We start from the raw sequence: 17,603 nt of genomic DNA, 5'->3' as shown, positions 1-17,603 counted from the left end.
GTGAATTTGGTGAGACATCATATCAAGTTCTTTACTGGAATCTGAGACACTGCGTGCTGTACTTCAGCCTTGGATGCTTGGTCGAAGCAGTGATAAATCCATTTGGATTTAACAGAAGGTTCCTGTAGGTAATTGAAATACAGACTGTTTCAAAAGGTTGCAAGTGACTATCTCTTCATATGGAAGAGAATAGTTAGACATCTCAGAAGGATAATTGTTAAGTGCTCGATGTGAAGTTTTCCAATTTCAGGAGAAACTTCAGGCTTTCCAAAGGATCAATAGAACTAAATGAATTGGAAAATCTGAATTAATCATGCAACTGATGTGTGAAAACTCGTGGTCCTGGCTTCTTGGAAAAATATTTAAATATAATGACTAAGCAGAGATCATGGTCTAAAAATAAGGATTTTGGATTAGGAGTCAAGATACACTAATTCAATTCCAAGCTTCACCCCTGCCTTCTGGGTATCAGACTTCGGCTTCATTTTGCTACACATTAATCTCACAGATATAATGAAATAATCCTTCAGTAGTTTCTGAATTCACAAAGATGTTATGTAAATACAAACTCATATGAGTTGGGGACTTGAGAAGCATATGACAGTCCAACTTTAACCATGAGGATGGATGTCAAGGAGGAAACCATGGCATAGTTCCTCAAAAATATATATATATATATATTTGGTGCCACTCTTGGAGCCCGTTGTTGGGCAGGGGTTGTCTCTACCTGTTGCTGAATTGTACATTCCAAGCGCTTAGTTCAGTGCTCTGAACACAGTAAGCGCTCAATAAATATGATTGAATGAATGAATGAGACAGATCTGAGGGCTGGATAGATCACCTGTATGACCTAGGATGTGACTTCTATGTTGTTTTTGTATGCTGGAACGGAAACCTCTCTCTTTGTGGAGTCCACTTGCAGAGATCTATAAATTCAGTTTTCTGGCCCAGTTCATTTATCCTTTGAGCTGAAAGACATTATCCCCGTCAGTGGAATTCTCCTTCGTGTGGATGTATGGCTGAAAAGACCAGTATGGGTTTGAAAGTCCTCACCATATTGTGCATAATTTAATAATGACATTAATAATAATCATTATGATACTTGTTAGGTGCTTATTATATGTCAAGCACTGTTCCAAAGCCCGGGGTAGAAGTTAGTCAAGTTGGGTACAGTCCCTGTCCCACATGGGGCTCACACTCTCAATCCCCATTTTACAGATGAGGTAATTGAAGCACAGAGAAGTGAAGTGACTTGCCCAAGGTCACACAGCAGACATGTAGAAAAGCTGGGATTAGTACACAGATGCTTCTTACTCCCAGGCCTGTGCTCTATCCATTTACCCACACTGCTTCTCTCATTTGCCGCTGTTTATTGTTGTATTGTTCTTTTCCAAGTGCTTAGTACAGTGCTCTGCACACAATAAGCACTTAATAAATATGATTGAATGAATGAACAACAATGACAACAACAGTGATAATAATAATAATAACAGTATGGTATTTTTAAAGTTTTTCCCATGCACCGAGCATTGAGGTAGATATAAGATAAACAGACTGGACATAGTCCCTGTCTCATACGGACTCACAGTTTAAGTATGAGGGAGGAGGATTTAATCCTCATTTTACAGATGAGGAAACTGAGGCATAGAGGAGTTAAGTAACTTACTCAAGATCACACAGCAGTCAGATGGCAGAGCTGGGATTAAGAATAATAATAATAAAAATAATGATGGTATTTGTTTTGTACTTATTTTGTGCCAAACATTGTTCAAAGTACTGGGGTGGATACAAAATAATCAGGTTGTCCAACAAGGGGCTCACAGTCTTAATCCCCATTTTACAAATGACATAGCTGAGGCACAGAGAAGTTAAGTGACTTGCCCACAGTCACACAGCTGACAAGTGGCAGAGCTGGCATTAGAACCCACGACCTCGGACTCCCAAGCCCATGCCCTTTCCACTAAGCCACGCTGCTTCTCGAAAACCAGGGTTTCTGCCTGTGCCCTACTTTGCCTGGCCGGTCCCTGACCCAACAAGGTTAAGTAAACTAGGGCCAGCTGAATGAAGAATTCCCATGGTTCCATATACAAAATATGGTCAGTTTCAGTGGTTTAATTGCATTGGCTAAATGGCTATCTCTTGGGATGGCTTGAAAATGAAATGCTTTACCCTTGCTCTTTTTTGTACTGGCTAACAATTCCCAATCCCTTAGCTCACCATACCCTGTGAGAAGTTTTAGCATCTTTTAAACCTGTATCCATTTTCATCTTCAGAACTGATTTTGGATTTTTTTTGTTTTTTAGGGCAAGGTATGTCTTCTCTAAACATAGAGCTATAGATTTCCAGTTCTCCTCAAAGTTTTTTTTAGCAAAAGTTGAAAAGAAAGTCTATGTGGATGACATTGTTCTTCTATACTCACTGTGACTCACCGTAGAGATTCAACATTCATCCATCCATCTGTTCATTCAGTACTATTTAATGAGCCTTTACTGTGTTCTATAATTCTATTTATCTATTCTGATGGTACTGATGCCTGTCTACCTCTTTCATTTTATTGTCTGTCTCCCCCTTCTAGACTGTGAGCCCCTTGTTGGGTAGGGATTGTCTCTATCTGTTGCTGAATTCTACTTTCCAAGCGCTTAGTACAGTGCTCTGCACACAGTAAGCACTCAATAAATACGATTGAATGAATGAATGTCCTGAGCATTACGTTAGATTCTTGGAAGAATACAATAGACTGAAACAGCACTGCCCCTGCCCACAAAGAGCTTGTAGTCGATCAGGAAAGGTAAGCATGTATACAATGGGAGCAGGAGAAAACACATAAATATGTCAATACTACTAAAAGTAACAATAATAACTGTACACTAAGTGCTTAGTACAGTGCTCTGCCCATAGTAAGTGCTCAATAAATACTACTGAATGAATGAATAATAATTGTGGTATTTGGTATATATTTATACTACATTGCAGGCACTGTACTAAGCCCTTGGATACAAATAAATTGGGTTAGACTCAGTCCCTGTCCTTTTGGGGCCTGCAGTCTCAATCCCCATTTTACAGATGAGGTAACTGAGGCACAAAGTGAAGTGACTTGCTCAAGGTCATGCAGCAGACAAGTGGTGGAGCTGGAATTAGAACCCAGATCCTTCTGAATCCCAGAGTTCTCTCCACAGGGCCATGCTGCTTCTCTGTCATACCTTACCAAAGAGGCAAGAGTAGGCTGACTTTGGCCTTTAATTGGAAAACCCAGAGGTAAAACAAATAACCCAAATATGGGATTAGAATGGACAAATGCATTCTTGTGCTTACACATTTACTAGAGTTATAGTGTGATCCATTTGTGATTATACACTGCTCACTGTCTGTAATTAAATAACACTGAGGGAAATAAGACCTTCTCTTACATATGATAAATGCATTTTGGATACAGAAGGAAATTCTCTGAGTAAATCTAATCATTTCTATTTTATAATTTTTTGGCATCTGTGAAGATGGTATTAGATTTTCCTCTCATCAGTGAACAAAAGTAGAGCTGACACAAGTCAAGGTGTACCTTTATGGCTGAACAATAACGAATAAATGCCATTTTTCTTTATTTCATGTGAATTTCAGTTAAAGGACCAATCAGCTGTGGTGACTGCAGGTGAAGTATTTTTATTGATTAAAAAGATCCTGGCTAAACATCAAATCATAATACCTTTTGCAGCAGGCTATATATGCCAGTTTTCTTAAATGTAGAAATTAGGTAATTATCACCAGAAGTACTCATTAAAATGGGAAAGTTGATAAATAAATCAAAACACTGCTGTCTAATCATTAAAATTCTCCAAAAAATAATCTACCCATTATTCCTTTATGTCAGACATAAGGTCTCTAAGGAGATATTTGTTTCTTACTTCTATGAGCACGCACTCTTTGGGTAGTTGGGGAATACTAAGCCCTACTGGGATTCCTGATGAAGTCCCCTTGGCAAGTGGAATGGATCATTTGCCAATAACTGATCAAAAATCTTACATAAAAGACTAAGAGTTCACAGGGTTTTATTTGATGCAGGGAGTCATTATATGGAAAGAGTCATTCTTAATTCCTAACAGAACATGGGTTGAAATGTGTACAACATGGATTTGCCTTCAGATTCTGGTTTGACCTCCTGAAAGATCCATTTAGGACTGTGGGAAGGAAAATAGTAGCTTTTCTTTTTTTAAAAAAAATATTTCACTAAATGAGAAAAGGATGCCTTAATAGTCAGCTTTTGCTTTGCTGGATCTTGAAGGTGAAAAGCAAACTCTTTTGAGAATACGCTTTTGGGAGTCCAGTGGAATATTACAAAACAATGATTTTCAAAGCTACACATATCTCACCCCTGACTTTTTTTTTTTCTGTTTTGGTGAAATCCACCAGGGAAAAGGGATTGCAGATGAGATCCCATTACTAATTTTCTTGGAACCCACCTGTGAACACATAAAAAAAAAAAACTTCTCTGGGATTTAGGCTTTAGATGTGTGCTCAGGTGTATAGGATCCTTAATCTAATCATCTGCTTCACTTTTGGGTCTCTGCCAGATATGTGATAAGTTATTCTACCATGTAAAATCAATGCCTCTTCAACAGGCTAGCTCATGAGAATCAGAAGCAAATGCGGGTGAATTTTTATCTGCATGAAGCTCAATAAATGAATTCGGATTATTTTCCATTGAGTAATCGCGAATGATGAACCATGTTTGGTGATTACTACTGCTCTTATTGTTGTTAATAATACTATTAAACATTCACAATGCAGATGGGCAGGTTTACTGTTCAGTAAGCTCTTGATTAGTCTGTGTCTGATTAGTCAGTTTGAGGATTATCTTTACCCTTGGCTGCTGCTTCTACACTCTCATTTTACCTATGTTTTGGCCTCTGTATGACTCATTGGCCCATTCAATTTAGTAGTGGCTATTTGGTCACAATTCTGGGGCAAGGAGGCTGACATTATGGGTGAAAATGAGATTTTAAATTTTCTGTTCTTGTCCTTAGTCCATATTACTGCACATAATCCCACATAATTGAAAGTTGATTCCATTTCCAAGAGGTGAGCATGGGCACCTCTTATGCTTGGGAAAAGATGAAGCCTTCTTTGGATACATGGGTCAGAGAAGTTAGTGTAGGCTTTTTAACAACTTGCAGTGTTGTGCAGGCCTGACCGGCTCACTGATGTTAGTAATCTTAGATACCAGTACCCTAATCCCAGCTCTATCCCTTACCTGCTGTGCAACCTTGGGCAAGTCATTTAATTTCTCTATGCTTACTTCTCTTTAGACTACATCTACTCTGACTGTCTTGTATTTTACCCCAGTGCTCTTATTACTTCAGCACATAGTGAACACTTAACAGGTACCACAATTTTTTTTTTATTAACAAGTGAGCCAGTTTAGACATGGTTAAGCAAGTTTAAATGACATTGAGGAATATATTTTCTCCCTGCCAAAGGCCAGAAAAAAACAATATTAAGCAAAATAGAAACCTACATATGAGGATTATTTAGATTCAAGATCTGTATATTAATATCTGTCTTCCCCTCTAGACTGTGAGCTCATTGTGGGCTGGGACTGTGTCTATTTGTTGTTACATTGCACTCTCCCAAGCACTTAGTACAGTGCTTTGCACACAGTAAGTGCTCAAGGAATACAATTGAATGAATGGTAAATGGATGAAAGGATACTAAAAACTCACCCAAAACAGCAGCAAATTCACATCTCCTAGGTCTACTTAAGTAAAGAGAAGAATAAATATATTTTAAATGGTATTTTTTAAGCACTTACTATGTGCCTGGAACTGTACTAAGTGCTGGAGTAGATATTAATTAGTCAGGTTGGTCACAGTCCCTATCCCAATGGGACTCACAGTTTTAGTTCTCATGTTACAGATGAATAATAATAAAAAGTAAAAATAATAACTTTGGTATTTGTTCAGTGCTTACTTTATACCAGGTACTGTACTAAGCTCAGCAGAAAGGACAAGATAATCAGTTCCACATGGGGCTCATAATCTTAATAGGAGGGAGAACAGATTTTGAATTCCTATTTTGCATAGGAGAGAAAAGAGGCACAGAGAAGTTAAGTGATATGCCCCAGGTCACACAGCAGACAAGTGGCAGAGCTGGGATTAGAACCCATAATTGGAAAGCCTCCTCCCCCCCTCCCATCCTTTAACTGTTGGAGTTCCTCAAGGGTCAGTTCTTGGCCCTCTTCTGTTCTCCATTTACACTCACTCCGTCGGTGAACTCATCCGCTTTCACGGCTTTGACTACCATCTCTATGCAGATGACACGCAGATCTACATCTCCGCCCCGTCCTCTCCCCCTCCCTTCAGGCTCGCATCTCCTCCTGCCTCCGGGACATCTCCACCTGGATGTCGGCCCGCCACCTAAAACTCAACATGAGCAAGACTGAGCTCCTCATCTTCCCTCCCAAACCCGGTCCTCTCCCAGACTTCTCTATCACCGTGGATGGCACGACCATCCTTCCCGTCTCTCGGGCCCGCAATCTCGGTGTCATCCTTGACTCGTCCCTCTCGTTCACCCCACACATCCTATCCGTTACCGAGACCTGCCGGTTTCACCTCTACAATATCGCCAAGATCTGCCCTTTCCTCTCCACCCAAACGGCTACCTTACTGTTACGGGCTCTCGTTATATCCCGGCTAGACTACTGTGTCAGCCTTCTCTCTGACCTCCCTTCCTCCTCTCTCGCCCCGCTCCGGTCTATTCTTCACTCTGCTGCCCGGCTCATCTTCCTGCAGAAACGATCTGGGCATGTCACTCCCCTTCTTAAACAACTCCAGTGGTTGCCTATCGACCTCCGCTCCAAACAAAAACTCCTCACTCTAGGCTTCGAGGCTCTCCATCACCTTGCCCCTTCCTACCTCTCCTCCCTTCTCTCTTTCTACCGCCCACCCCGCACGCTCCGCTCCTCCGCCGCCCACCTCCTCACTGTCCCTCGGTCTCGCCTATCCCGCTGTCGACCCCTGGGTCACGTCCTCCCGCGGTCCTGGAACGCCCTCCCTCCTCACCTCCGCCAAACTGATTCTCTTTCCCTCTTCAAAACCCTACTTAAAAATCACCTCCTCCAAGAGGCGTTCCCAGACTGAGCTCCTCTTCCCCCTCTACTCCCTCTGCCATCCCCCCTTTACCTCTCCGCAGCTAAAGCCTCATTTTCCCCTTTTCCCTCTGCTCCTCCACCTCTCCCTTCCCATCCCCACAGCACTGTACTCGTCCGCTCAACTGTATATATTTTCATTACCCTATTTATTTTGTTAATGAATTGTACATCGCCTCGATTCTATTTAGTTGCCATTGTTTTTACGAGATGTTCTTCCCCTTGACGCTGTTTATTGCCATTGTTCTTGTCTGTCCGTCTCCCCCGATTAAACTGTAAGCCCGTCAAACGGCAGGGACTGTCTCTATCTGTTGCCGACTTGTTCATCCCAAGCGCTTAGTACAGTGCTCTGCACATAGTAAGCGCTCAATAAATACTATTGAATGAATGAATGAATGAAAGTCCAAAATGAATTTTGTCTACATAACCTACCTTTTCAAGCAAAATGGTCTTTTTTTGTTTTAGTTTGGATTTGTTTATTTGCTTTCATTCATTCTTATAGACCTGCTTCTAATCTGCTCTCTGGACTCTCCTACTTGGTAACGCCAGAAAAGTCCGCTGGTTGCAGGGCTCATTATTGAGTTGGCATAGCAGATTTTGAAACACAATTCTCCCCTTTAGGATGAAAGCAAGCTTAGGCAAATACTCAGCAGCATAGCCATCAAGTCCTGCAATTTGTGCTAGCTGGAGCCCTTGGATGGTTGTTTAGGATAACTCACCATCACAACTAGAATAATTGTGGCCAGGGACTGTGTCTGTTTATTGTTATATTGTATTCTCCCAAGCACTTAATACAGTGCTTTGCACTTAGTAAGTGCTCAATAAATACAACTGACTGACCTACTCATGCCCCCGTATTCTATTTGAAAGACCTTCTATGAGCTGGCCTCTATTAGATGCCATAGGATAATTTCTTCTGCACTGAAATTGAGACTACTTTGACATCAAATTAGGCACCCAAAATTGACCACCTTAGACTTACCACCCAAAACAGAAATGGACATCCATTCACCAGTTACTCCTAAAGAAGGCAAAAGAAGTTCCACTGACTATAAATGAGCTACACCTACAAACAGGCTAAAGAAGCAAATGGGATTTAATTTGGAACCTCAGTGGAGGGAAACAATCACAGAGTATTGAAGGAGAGGTTCGCAAGTTAATTATCTGTAGCTCCTGAAGGGTTTTAGGGCTGATTAACAGATCTTTCGCTTAGAAATCCATCCAAATCAGCTGGCCATGTGGAATTGGGCCTGAGCAGCTTGAGAAATCCCTGAAAACCTGGGCTTAAGCTAAATTTATCCTCCAGTGACGCCTAAAACCAAGTTAACCCACACTAACGTTCCTTTTTATCCCTAATGTTGCTTGATGAGAGAGAAATAACTCAGGCCTTAGGTCTCTGAGAGCACTACGTCAATATCCTTTCTCCTCCCCTGTTCCCAGAGAAAGAGACTTTGGCTTTCCACTTCCCTCTCTATCAGATCTTGGCTCTACCCCAACCCCTACCTTCCAGGATGCTTTTCATCCTCTAGGCCCAAAAGCCATGTCCTCCCCAGAGGATGCCAAACACTCTGGGTACTTGGATGAGGTAGGATTGGGTCAGGCTGGTGGCCACCTGTGGCCTGGCCAATAGCCTCCCAGGCTAGAGCCATTGAGATAGAGGTGGCACTGGGCATCAATCATACAATAGTAATAATAATAATGATGGTATTTGTTAAGCACTTACTATGTGCCAAGCACTGTTCTAGTAATAATAATGGCATTTGTTAAGTACTTTCTATGTGCCAAGCACTGTTCTAAGTGCTGGGATAGATACAAGGTTATTAGGGTGTCCAGCATGGGGCTCACAGTCTTAATCCCTATTTTCAGATGAGGTAACTGAGGCATAGAAAAGTTAAGGGACTTGCCCAAAGTCACACAGCTGACAAGTGGCAGAGCCGGGATTAGAACCCACATCCTCTGACTCCCAAACCCATGCTCTTTCCACTAAGCCACACTGCTTCTCACTTTTATTAATTGTTTATTATGTACAGAACATGGTACTAAGTGTGTAGGAGAGTAAAATGCAATGGAATTCGTTGACATGTTCCCTGTCCACCCAGAGCTTACAGGAACAGGACAAGTCAGACATAAAAATCTCCTGGATCTCTAGGTAGAATCAATTAACAGCACACTCTTCATCCCAAAAGAAGCTACTATAATAGTTATCCCCTGCCTTAGTCATTCCAACTGGCTCATTAGAACTCCACCTATGATGGGCTTTACCTTTCAGTGATAAGTCCAGTAGGAGGGAGACGCAGCATGGTCTAGTGGATAGAGTCAGAAGGACTGGGTTCTAATTCTGGGCCCTCCGCTTCTCTGCTGAGTGACCTTGGACAAGTCCCTTCACTTCCCTGTGCCTCAATTACCTCATCAGTAAAATGGGATTAAGATTGTGAGCTGTATGTGGGACAGGGACTGTGTCCAACCCCAATATCTTGTATCTAACCCAGCTCTTACTACAGTGTCTGGCACATAGAAAGCACTCAAAAAATACCACAATTTTTATTAGGAGATAGTGTGATGATTTCAGGTCCAAACCCATGGGATTTGTAATTGGACTATCGAGCTGGCATGCGACAACCAGGAGAGGAGATGCCCTCTTTGCTTCTCGGATCACAACGTTCATGAAGATCGCTAGGCCAGGAAATGGTGTCACAAAACATTCGCGGCCCCACAGCAATATATACTTTCACATGCATGCAGCAGTCTTGCTGAGGGCTTTGCAACAAATCTGCCTTTATAAATTATAATATCTCACTTCCAGTCCCCTTTTAAACTACAAAAAGAGCAAATCTGTATATTTTTACATTGAGCAAAATGTCTGTATTTAAGCTATAATAATTATAATTGTATTAAAATATGTACTGAAATTGTATATTAAACTATCGATAAATCAGTGATTTTTTGAGTGCTTACTGTGTGCAGAACATTGTACTAGGTGCTTGGGAAATTATACTACAACAGGGTTGGTAAGACATTTTCCCTGCCCACATTGAGCTTGCAGTCTAGCGGACAAGCTTAATTATGTATTATATTATAATCTCACTGTGGGTCTAAAACTCCAAGAGCCCATAGAGGGAATCTCAGGAGTGCTGAGGAAGGTGCTAACCCTGTTTTTGGCAGGGCAATCTCCTAGAACCCCCTTTCCCAAAAACACCCAGAGCCACATATGATAATAATAATAATGATACTGTTATTAATAACAATAATATTGATAGTGGTATTTGTTAAGCACTTACTAGATGCCAAGAACTGTACTAAGGTCTGGGGCAGACACAAAATAACCGGGTCACGAATGTCCACATCCCACATGAGGTTCATAATCTAAGGAGCAGGGAGAACTGGTATTGAATCCCATTTTACAGATGAGGAAACTGAACCAATGAGAAGATGAGGGACTTGCTCAAATGACACAGCAGACAAGGGGCGCAGTCAGGACTGGAACCCAGGCCCTCTGGCTGCCAGACTGAAACATGCATTTTGCACTTCACTAAACACCGAGTTAAATTTAATTACCTTTAGCATATAGCTTCCTGCGTTTGCATGTGAGCTAGACAGATTGGCTCCAAGCAAAGCCCTAAATGTTGACACTCCCCCAGGGGTCTGGGCCAGGTGTCCTCTAAGAGTAGAAGACAATGGGACCATAATTAGTAGATTAGGTTCACTGAATGGAATAAGCTTGATGTGAAGGTCAACAAGCATAGTATAAAGGCTGGGGGAAAATGCCTATGGCTGCTGCTTGCTGGAATCTGAAATGGACAACACAAACAGCCTGGCAGAGAGAACCTTCCAAAGGGAATGCCCACGCTGGTCTCATCCCATACTTGGCTGCTCTCTGTCCTCCAAAGGGAAGGCAGGGACAGGCCTAGCAGAAGACCTCTTGGCCAGGGGCCACCCATGCCGGTTTGGCCTATTAAGGACCTGCACACCATATATAACTGATCATCAACTCAATGCCCCTGAGTTGAGGCCTTAAATAGTGTCAGAGAACTCACTGCCCCTTAGAGAACTCACTGCCCCTGGGTTAAGGGTTTAAGAGAAGTAGGGACTTTTGTGCTTGATGCTTTTCTGTTCATTGATACATTTTTTTTTTTACTGTGACACTGAAAACTGTGGTTTGTTCCATCTGCAAAGCTGAATCACAACCCCCCATCCCTAATTGACTCTACTGGGATGTAACAAAGGCCTATTCTCTTTCTGCTAGCCCACGCTGCTTCTCTAAAATGTAGAGGGACAATTACATCAGGGCTGGAGTTGTAGATTTGGGAATCATCCACTTAGAGATGTTGAAGTTATCTCCCAAGTTCTCCCAGGGAGTGGATGTAGATGGAGAATAGGAGGTGACTCAGAATTGAGCCATGAGGGACTCTCAAAGTTAAGGGGTGGGAGGCAAAGGAGTAGCTTGCAAAAGAGACTGAGAATGAGGGACAAGAGTTATGAGGCAAACCAATAGAGGACAGTGTCACTGAAGCCAAGTTTGGATAATGTTTCAAGGAGAAGGGTATGGTCCACAGTGTTGAAGGTAGCTGAGAAGTTAAGGGGGATAAGGAGGCCATTGGATTTGGCAAGATGGAGTTATTGGGAGTATCGTGCAAATCTAGAGAGAAAAATAATCAACGGGTTCTATGAAGGAAAAGGATCCTTATTTTCAAGGACATTCCAGAACAATGATTCCCATCCTGTAGATGGAGGCAAATGTATTTAGTATAGCACCTCACCCCCCTTAAAAAAAAATTAAGATTCATTTCAAAAGCGGCATCCAGAAAATGGTTCACAGTTTCACCATACATTTATGTCTTTCAGGGAGAGCTGTGGTATCTCTTGCATGTGGGAGGATAGATGTGTTTATGTATTAATACAGAGCCACCAATATATTTAGAGAGTTACTCAAACTCAACTGCCACCCAGACAGAAAATAATTTATGTTTAATATGAGTTGTTGCTGTATTTATGCCAAGAGAGAACACGGAAAGCATCTGCCTTCAATGGAACTCCTCTCTTAAAGGTCTCAGGCGGTAAGTAATGCACATTAATAGCAGCTCGTTCACGGAGGTAGGTTTGTACCAGAGTTTTTGAGAGGAAGCTTACAACAGAGGAGACCCCAGTGCCACCCAATCCCATTTAATTAGTCTATGCAAGTCTCCCTGGATTCAGGATACAATTGAGACTTCTGTCGTTTCACTTTAATAGCACTGTTCTCTGCTAAGCTAAAAAGCCACTTCTTTTTATGTTGTTCCCACAAGAAGAGCAGAGCTCTTACGTTTTTGTTGGCTGCTAACGTACTAAGCGTTTTGAGACTGCGTTTCTGGACCTTGGCCATGCATATAACTCTTCCAGTGTAAATACGGCCTGAGGGATTAGAGATCAATGGATTTAGTTATCTGGTGGAGTTTCTGTCCCTCTCTGGTGCCATTAAAAGGTTTAGCTCATGTAAAAGGCACCCGAACTTTAGATTTGAAACTTGTTCAGCTCAGGCTTAACACCGGCTGCAGAGTGTAAGCAAGTAGTTACTGTTAGGGGATTCCTGCAAGCTTTCTGTTTTAGTTACAGCCTCAACAGCGAAGTGCAAGTCTAAGCATAATTCAAGAACACTTACAAATGCCAAAAAAAAAAAAAAGAAAAATATTTTTTGCCCTCTTTTGTTAAAACACTCTCCTGACTGAAAACAACTTGGCTCTCTTAGAAACTGCATTTTCTTTCACGTCTGTAATCACTGAAAAAAAGATAGTAGGACAAAACTCTTAACCAGGATCATAGAAAAAAAAAAAAACTTCCTAATTAGTGAAGTGTTTATCAACTCTGCATCCATACAATTTTGTACAGCTCTCTCTGGCCACACCTAAAATGCTTATGATGGTTTTATTTGTTTTGGTTCAAGTTGAATAGTTAAACAATTGCCGCTTGTTTGTCTTGATTCATTTCATTTTACCGTTGTAAATCTCCTAGCTATGGCAGGGTAGGTGGGATGGTGAACTGTGTATTTAAAAGAGGGAATCCAGTTCTTCAGTGGGGATCGTTTCACTCAGATTTAATGAACTAAGATGTGTAAGATCTTTTATGTCTGGAATATAAAGAATAATAATTTTGCTTTTATGGTACTTAGCCAGGTGCCTACTGCAGCTCTATAACTGTAATAGAGCTAGTAAATACTAATGAATGAAAGCATGAATGAATGAGAAGCAGCATGGCCTAGTGGCTAGGACACGCACTGGGAGTCAGAAGGACTTGGGTTCTTATTCCAGATATGCTTGTCACTTGTCTAAGTGACCTTGGGTGAATCACTTAACTTTCTTATCCCTCAGTTATCTCATCTGTAAAATGGAGATTAATTCTGTGAGCTCCATGTGGGACATTGGATTGTGCCCAACGTAATTAGCATGTATCTACCCTAACACTTAGAACAGTACCTGGCACATAGGAAGTGCTTAACAAATACCATTAAAAAAAATTGTATGAAGTCTTCTTCAAAGGTGAAACTAACTGAATCTTGATTTTTCTTTGTATGGTCAGTGCACTTGAGGAGAAGCTGGGAAGCCATTTTAGTAAGTAAAGAGATCCCAAAGAAATAGTACCTTAATCGGTCCTAGACCAGAACTACTCTCTTCTATTTTTTTCCCAAGCAATATTTTAATTTGCGTGGCTTACTGGCAAGAGCACGGGCTTGGGAGTCAGATGTTGTGGTTTCTAATCCTGGCTCCGCCACTTGTCAGCTGTGTGACTTTGGGCCACTAACTTAACTTCTCTATGTCTCAGTTCCCTCATCTGTAAAATGGGGCTTAAGACTGTGAGCCTCACCTGGGACAACCTGATAACCTTGTATCTTTCCCAGAGCTGAGAACAGTGCATTCCACATAGTAAGTGCTTAACAAGTGCCATCATCATTATTATTATTATTATTAATAAAGATCTAGGTATTTTGTTTCATCTCTTGTTTAAGAATACCTGGCTGCATAATTTTGCAATTTATAGAAAAGCATTAAATTAAGCTCTTCATTCATCACTGAAGAACTAGTAGAAAAATGAGTTTGCATGTTATCAAAAAGAATGAAACAAGAACCAACCTTTTTGACTTCACTGATGGAAAGGATCAGAAGCTGCCTGTCTTGGAAGATTTCAGGGTAGGCTTTCCTGAAGGCCAGGAGCTGGTCTGGCTAATTTCTAGATTTCAGGCTGGGCAAAACTCTCTTCTAACCACACAGTGGATCTTCATGCTGCATCCACTGATAATTTCCTTACTCTATCATGGTATCCTGTCAGGAGTGAGGGTTCAGTTTCATCATCATCCTCAGCACAGCTGCCCAATTAAAAGACATTTGGGGATTTTCTTGCCCTCAACTCTGCCCACTCAATGCTGCTACCAGGAGAAGCTCTGAACAGTAATGAAGTCTACCCAAGCAAGTGGCCGGTGAATTAGCCTAGACCTGCCAACACATGTGCCCTGAAGTTGTCAATCAATGAAAATCCCAGTTCAATCAAGAGGCTTACGTAACAATAATGGTACTTGTTAAGCATTTACTATGTGCCAAGCACTGCATTAAGCCCTGGGATACATATGATAAGATATAAGGTTGGACACATTGAGGCACAGAGAAGTTAATTGACTTACTCAAGGTAACACAATGGACAAGTGGTGAAACTGGGATTGGAACTCAGTTCTTCTAACTCCCAGGCCCAGGATCTTTCTTCTAGGTCATGCTGCTTCCCTGATGAGGATATGTTTTGCTGAAAAAAGCATCCCTGTCTCCTTTACCTCAATCTAATACTTTGCAGTTATTTGATGCTGAAATGGAGTAAAATGTACTGGTGGCCTTTGGGCCACTAATAAATGTGAGGGTTTAGATTATTTTTAAAGCACTGAATTTTGGCCCTATAGCTATAAGGGGTTATCAAAATTGTACCTTCTTCCTCTACGGTTAAACATTTCTTTGACGTTTAGAAGTCTGGTGCAAATTAAAATCACCTTAGAAAGGAATATACCTGCTATTCAGATTGTTTATGAAACATTATGAACTTCTACTGCAAAATAGACATTAAAAAAAAAAATTAAGCCCTCAGAATAATGGTCTCTTTGGGCAGATGATTTATTTTTGCTTTTAACACAAATTCACTTATACAGTGCGGTGAACAGCTCTAGCATTATGCAGATCTGCTAATGTGCAAGAATCCTGTAAATGATGCAGAATTAATTATGATTCTTTTGGGTAAAGTGATGCAATTTTGCCAAATGAGGGGAGTCAGCACAGTATCTGGCCCTTTGTATGTATGTAAATCTCTCAGGTGTGAAGGTATCAGCCAGAATTGCTTGATTATTGGACATATTGGACAATTATTCAGGGCTCAGCTGCCTTCAAGTGCCCACAGTGGAATTAAGGCATCCTTCTGGGCATCAAGGGGAGCCCATCAACCAGATCCCTGTGAGGTGGTCCTAAGTTTAGAAAGGCGTGCTGGGAGGATGGCAAAGAGCACATGAAGGAAAGTTGGGGATATACAAAGACACAGTCGTGTAAGTACACAGGATCAAGGAGAGACACAGTAAGAACTCCAAATCCATATGATGGAAGGAGTCATTTTCAGATTCTTCAAAGTTAATAATAATAATAATGTTGGTATTTGTTAAGCGCTTACTATGTGCCGAGCACTGTTCTAAGCGCTGGGGTAGACACAGGAGAATCAGGATGTCCTACGTGGGGCTCACAGTCTTAATCCCCATTTTACAGATGAGGTAACTGAGGTACAGAGAATTTAAGTGACTTGCCCACAGTCACACAGCTGACAAGGGGTAGAGCTGGGATTCAAACTCATGACCTCTGACTCCAAAGCCCATGCTCTTTCCACTAAGCCACGCTGCTTCTTTAAAGTTCAGTCCTGGTTGTCCAGATTCCAACAGTCAAAGCAACTACCAGTCTTGAACACACGGGCTTTGGAGTCAGGGGTCATGAGTTTGAATCCCAGCTCTGCCCCTTGTCAGCTGTGTGACTGTGGGCAAGTCACTTAACTTCTCTGTGCCTCAGTTACCTCATCTGTAAAATGGGGATTAAGACTGTGAGCCCCACGTGGGACAACCTGCTTCCCCTGTGTCTACCCCAGCGCTTAGAACAGTGCTCGGCACATAGTAAGCGCTTAACAAATACCAACATTAAAGTCTGAGGAGATGTGGCTTATGTGCTTCAGGCTTTCACTCGCTTAAGCGCTTAGTACAGTCTTCTGCACCTAGTGAGTGCTCAGGAAATAACATTGATTAATTGATGGATTGATTTCTTGGCCTTGCTCCAACAGGGTAAAAATAATGATTGGGTTTAGATTGGTTTTAGACCATCCACCTCCTAAGGGAGATAAGAAGTTGTGCTTACCCTGCCCGGGATGACTGCCTTTTGTGAGATGGCTATCACGGCACATTTTGGGAGAAAACAGATAGTGTCCTCCCTGGAGTTTTGGTGGTGTGACAGAAATGAATGGCCTGGACTTTTTTTGGTGGATAATAATGGTGGTATTTGTTAAGCGCTTATTATGTGCAAAGCACTGTTCTAAGCCCTGGGGTGATATAAGGTGATCAGGTTGTCCCACGTGGGGCTCACAGTTTTTAATCCCCATTTTACAGGTGAGGTAACGGAGGCCCAGAGAAGTTAAGTGACTTGCCCAAAATCACACAGCTGGCAAGCAGGGGAGCCGGGATTAGAACCCATGACCTCTAGCTCCTAAGTCCATGTTCTTTCCACTGAGCCACGCTGCTTCTCTATGAAAATCAAAATCTATTTTGAGTAGTGGGGTATGAAACAGGTGCAAGATGTTTAGTATTGGCAGCGTGCTGGAACTCTCCTTTTCTCCTTTGTCCCTCCCACTCAGAGTTTGGGACTTCACACTGTACCAAAGCAACACCCAGGTCCCATTTTTAGACCTGGGTTGGGCTCGAGGGAGCTCCCCTGCCTCCTCTCTAAGCATTAGAAACAGGATAACAGAATGCTGAGGTTCTGAGTATAGCATTAACATTCGAAGGGATTTATTTAAGACCACCTCCTGTTTAGACCGTGAGCCCCCATTTAGACTGTGAGCCCGTTATTGGGCAGGGATTGTCTCTATCTGTTGCCGAACTGTACACTCCGAGTGCTTAGTACAGTGGTCTGCACACAGAGAAGCAGCGTGGCTCAGTGGAAAGAGCTCAGGCTTGGGAGTCAGAGGTCATGGGTTCAAATCCCGGCTTGCCCACAGTCTCACAGCTGACAAGTGGCAAAGTCACTTAACTTCTCTGTGCCTCAGTTCCCTCATCAGTAAAATGAGGATTAAGACTGTGAGCCTCATGTGGGACAACCTGATTACCCTGTATCTACCCCAGCGCTTAGAATAGTGCTCTGCATATAGTGCTTTACAAATACCAACATCATTATTATTGTTATTAATAAATACTATTGAATGAATGAATAATTGTTAT

The sequence above is a fragment of the Ornithorhynchus anatinus genome, chromosome 1 (genome assembly GCF_004115215.2).
Source record: "Ornithorhynchus anatinus isolate Pmale09 chromosome 1, mOrnAna1.pri.v4, whole genome shotgun sequence".
NCBI classification, from domain to species: domain Eukaryota; kingdom Metazoa; phylum Chordata; class Mammalia; order Monotremata; family Ornithorhynchidae; genus Ornithorhynchus; species Ornithorhynchus anatinus.
The sequence above is the reverse complement of the archived record's forward strand: the minus strand, read 5'-3'. Positions refer to the sequence as shown.